The following is a 5,450-nucleotide window of genomic DNA, read 5'->3' on the forward strand; positions in this document are numbered from 1 at the left end:
CCGTTGGATGACATTAAGATGTGTGCACATGTAATTAGTATTAGCATTAATTGATAATTAGTATTAGGAAAGAATTATTGCTAATTATTGCTTGATATGAGCACTTAATACCAACCCAAATTAAGCCCATGCATGTCTCATACCTCACATAGCCGGGTATTTTTTGCGTATCATGGAGGTCGTATTTGTTTTGTGTGCTCAACCTTTTTTTTCACCGAGTATCTAATACCTCGGATAAATCACTGGGTATATACATACATAACCCAAAATATCTTAGATATGTTTTTGTAGTTTATACATAGCCATATTTTACTTTAGATACATACGCCAATTGATTATGTAAAATATTTCCAAGCTTTTTTGCTCAGCCGAGTATTCAAGTATACAGACACCTTGGGTATTTCCACTTGAAGTATATTATTGGATGTATAATATTTTCCTACATTTTTTCACATAGCTGGGTATATACATCGATCAGGTATGTACAATCATTTCCTACCCTTTTTCATATAGGTGGTTATATACGTCGCAGTTATATATGTCGACCGGCTATTACAATATTTTCGTCAATAGGTATTTTATTCATCACCTAGGGTCCAGAATACGTTATTCTTCACCCGAGTTAATCTTACAATCATTTCATAAATAAATTATGTTTTAAATACAAATAGTTACAGTCATATTAATTCACTGCGTGAAATTTGGCATAAAAATATGTCAGAAGATCAGAAAAATTACATTTTATGTACACTTTACACTATGTTTTTACGTTCGAAATTTTTGTAACATAAAATATTTTTTACAGCGATTATATATTTTCTTACGTTCTCCTTTTATGTCTGAAATAAGACAAAATTTACGGAACATAAAATTATGGTGCATTCATGTTAAAATAGAGGGGGGTGAAGATTAACTATTCCTCACCAAGAATGACGAATAGCGCGACCATATATATATATATATATATATATATATATATATAGGGCTATTCTGTTACACGTAACAGAATATTATTCTGTTACCTTTTTTGAACTGATGATTTCACTTGTGTTTAACAGATCGTATTCTTTAGTTCAAAAACTTTTTGTAATTTTTTTGTCGGAACGGGGCGTGTAATATATCGTTGGAAAGCTCTTGACAACCATATTTCAAGTATATTGAACGTTTTTGCAAAATCATTATGGTTTAAGAGCAGTTTTGAAAAAACGTTTTTTTCAAAACCGAAAACGTGAATCGTATTTTGGACTCAATTTTCAAATGGTTTGTCAGAATTGAGCAAATAAGATGGCGTTGGAAAGCTGATGAAAATCTGCATCTTCCATATATGTATTGTTTTTTCTAATTATATATGATTTAAAAGTAATTTGAAAAATGGTAAAATTCTGATCGAAACATATTTTCGCAATTTTTTGCAAACGGTTTGTCGGATTGATGCAAATAATACGGCGTTGGAAAGATATGGAAAATGCACAACTTTTTCGTGTAGAAATGTTTTTCTAATTCCTTACGATTTAAAAACGAATTCAAATACGGTCAAATTTGATTTTGAACAAGATTTTTTTAAAAAGTTTGTCGAAATGGGGCAAATAATATACCGTTGGATAGCTATCGAAAATGCGAAACTTAGTCATGTTGAATGTTTTCTCAAATTCGCAACCGTTGAAGAGTAATTTGGATTACGGTGAGACTCATCGTGCTGTTTTTCTGTCAGAAAAAACATAGTACTTGTACTGATCTACGTGTGCGTTTGTACTGATGCATTTTTCAGAGAGTAATTTTGAGAGGTGCCAAAAAAATAGTACTTGAACTCATGTGCGCATTGGTTTGTACTAAGTGTGTTTTCACTAATTAGACTTTGCGTATTTTGGGTATTATTTTTGCTCGTGAGTTTTCAAAGGTTTATTGTATCATCGCCCCTGTACTTGCATGGTTTATATCATCAAACTGAATAATATTTTTTTCAAAAATAAAATGTTTCTTATTCTTTTTTTGAACTAAACATTTTTTTACAATGATGTTCTGGACTTCTCTTATTTTACGACTTGTACTTTTCTTTTTTGAATTGCATGGGGTTTCTTTTTGCTTGAACTTTTACAAGTTGAATTTCTGTCATTTCTTTTATTCCAAACGGACCACCATTTTTTACTTGTACTGATCAATATTTTTAATTCAACCATTTTTTCTTTATAGAACGGATGAATATATGTTTGGGAAAAAGAGTACTTGAACGGATGTATGTATGGTTTTGTACTGAGCGTGTTTTCACATAATAGACTTACTCTGTATTTTCGGTATAAATTTCCAATTTTCTTTTGAAGTCAACATTGTTTTGCGACGATATTCTGGACTCTATCATTTTACCACTTGAACTTTTACCATTTTTTGAATTTGGATGGTTTTTTTGTTTCAGCTCTTTTTCAAACTTATCTGGGACATCATGTTGAACTTTTTTCTGTACTTATATGCTAGTTATAGTAGAACATTTTCCATACATTTTTTGTCAATTTGTGAACATCAACCAAAATAGGTTGGAGAGAGCAGTCAATACAAAACCATACATATATCGAAGAAGCAACACAGTATATCCTGATACAAAGTTGAGCGGATGCTCTAGGATTTTTAGAACTGGTGAGGAAAACACATTTAGAATCAACTCGGTTTTTTAAAGAATTATAAACTCTAATAAGAAATTTTATGTTATCATCGTCCTTGAACTTGTATGGTTTATATCGTTGAACTGAATGATATTTTTCCAAAAATATGTTTTGTGTGTTTATTTTTTTAACTCTTCTTTTGCAATGGTGTCTTGTACTTCTCTCGTTTTGCAACTTGAACTTTTAACATATGAGTGAGTTTTTTGAATTTCCTGGATTTTTGCATTCAATCGTTGTTGAAACATCGGACATGTCATTATCTGCACTTCACACTTCCGCATTTCTATTTATTAGAAACGGTTTTCTCTTTCTTGTTTTAAATTCAAGCTGACAATTGTTTCTTGTTCGAACTGGTCATTTATTTTTTAATTCAAATTGATCATTGTTTTTAATTCAGAATTTTTTTAATTCAGAATTTTTTAATTCGAACTAATCATTGTTTTTAATTTGATCTGATCATTGTTTTTAATGCAAAAACCAATTTTTTAATTCAAAGTAATCATTATCTTTAAGATTGCAAATTATAAGGTAGACTTCTCTAACCTTTTGGCTAGTGAACTTATACAAAAAAAGGGCTACTCTTGCTGATACAACAGATTCAACAGAACTTATACAAAAAAAGGGCTTCTCTTTCTTGTTTTATCTTCTATCTATCATAAGAACTGATACAACAGATTCATTTAAATTGTTGCTCACAAAAAAAGGGCTACTCTTGCTTTACTTAGTGTTACGAAAAGTACTACAAAGATTACTATAAGATTTGTGAACTCAAGGCCGTACATAAGTTGTACTGATCCACATGGGAAGATTTGCTATGTACAGCTTATGGAATCATACAAGATACAATTTTTTTCATCTTTTTTAAGCCATAACTACACATCAGCAAGTCTAGCAGTGCCACCTCTCGACATATTCTCCTTTGCGCTAGTTACCAGTCTTGTTCCTTGGCGAAGCCTCAATTCCTATAAGATCAAAAGGGCAGGCATGAGAGAAAGATAAATGGAACACTACTTGTGCAGTCTGATACTTTTTTGGCATCCTGTAGTGGTTATAGTCCTTTAGTTACAACATTTCGATAAAAAAATCGTGTGTTTTGCTACAGATTACATTACTTGAGAATTTTTGTCTGTTTTCAACTTTAGGTCACGGAGAACCAGTAAGTTCTACTACTGGTGTAGAACCATTTCAAGTAGGGAGTTATGTTCTTGCGCCTACATATTACAATATTGATTTCTTACTCTAGATTCTAGTATCAGAATCCAATGATGAACAAGGCTTTATATACTACAGTGCATTTCAGACTTCTTTGAAGTTTTATTCAGAATGTCCTAGGTCAAGGCTCTGGGCAAAAATGTAGTTTCAGACTGAGCTTTTTTTATATATAAAGGTATGAAAGGCATAGTATTTAGACGAGAAGAATGGGGAGAAACCTGCATGTGACATACATAACAAAATGTTCAGAACTAGTATCGCAACATAATAATATGTGAGTACAAGTGTGCAACACAACAACGCAATTGTACAAGTGATACCAGGACACAAGTTATCTACATTCCTTTGATTACACTACTCTGACTAGAATTTAGTAACTAACACTAGACTCCTATCAAGATAACCTATTAAGATTAGAATGAATAGGAAACTCAAGCGTACTCTCAGTTCAGAGAAGTGCAAGCATTCGGTACAGCTAGACTCAACCTAAAACAATGACTAGCTCCGCACGAAATGAAAAATTATCGAATTGACAAGCTCCACACGAACTGAAAAACTGTCAAACTGAAGAGCTCTAGATCAATATTTATGTGGTGAGAATCTTCTTTACCTATACTTGAACTTGTCCTAAATGCATTACATGAAAAGGGAAAGGGAGAGGAGTCACCAAACCTGACAAAACTTCAAATGGATTTAGCAGTGGAGCATTTGCTGAGTAGGTAATGGAGTTGGCTGGAGCATTGATGCAAACCTGAACGTACGGGACAAGGGCCTCTATCCTTCTGTGCAGGCAAGTCTGAACTGATACAAACTTCTTTTTGCCTAGCTACTAATTTTTTTTATATAGCCAGCTATATTTTTTAACACACACATTGAACCGTTTCTGGGGTTCTTAACGAGTTGATAATAGAAAACATGTTGAACTGAACTTTGGGCTTCCAAAAACTACCAAATGTTTTTGGGTTCATTTATGTACCTTTTTGTTATCTTTTTCTCAACTCCAAAGCCACAATTATAATCACAATACACACATGTACTACAGAATTAGCCAAAACAACTAATTTAATCCAGAAACAGTTTCTGAACTTGGTTTGAGCTTCGTTTCTTCAGATTCTTGAACTTTTGCAGAAGGTATGCCTGAACTTGCGTGAATGACAAAAATGACACATAGTTTGTTCTGATTTTTTATAAGATGAATTGAAAACATAAAATGGAGTACCTCCATGGAGTATCTCGACGAATTGGAGCTTGTGCGTAACAGGAGGAGGAGGAGCAACTGATGGAGCATCTCAAAGACGGCGCCGCGCCTCCACCATGATGGTGCAGCCAGAGTTGCGGCATCCAGGGGGCGCTCGACGACGCGCTGGGTGAGGGGGCCAGTGGTGGCACGCTAGGGTAGATGGGGCAGTCCGCAGCTCGCATGGGGAGGGGCCGATCGGCGGCGCGCTGGGGGAGGGAGCCGGGCGGCGGCGGCGCACTGGAGGAGGGAGCAGGGCGGCGGCGTCGCGCTCGGGGAGGGAGCCGGGCGGCGGAGGCGCGACGGGGAGGGAGCCGGGCGGCGGCGGCGCGACGGGGAGGGAGCCG

At 35.1% G+C, this 5,450-nt stretch overlaps 1 long non-coding RNA gene across 1 annotated transcript; it reads right to left on the minus strand.

Moving 5' to 3' along the window:
* Positions 1–3,351: 3,351 nt before the first annotated feature.
* On the minus strand, positions 3,352–5,414 carry LOC123111409 (uncharacterized). Its single transcript, XR_006454437.1, has 2 exons — positions 5,086–5,414; positions 3,352–3,616 (listed from the first exon to the last, which is right to left on the minus strand). It is a non-coding gene; the product is annotated as an uncharacterized lncRNA (long non-coding RNA).
* Between the last annotated feature and the right edge of the window lie 36 nt (positions 5,415–5,450).

The sequence above is a fragment of the Triticum aestivum genome, chromosome 5B, assembly GCF_018294505.1.
Source record: "Triticum aestivum cultivar Chinese Spring chromosome 5B, IWGSC CS RefSeq v2.1, whole genome shotgun sequence".
Taxonomy (NCBI): Eukaryota; Viridiplantae; Streptophyta; class Magnoliopsida; order Poales; family Poaceae; genus Triticum; species Triticum aestivum.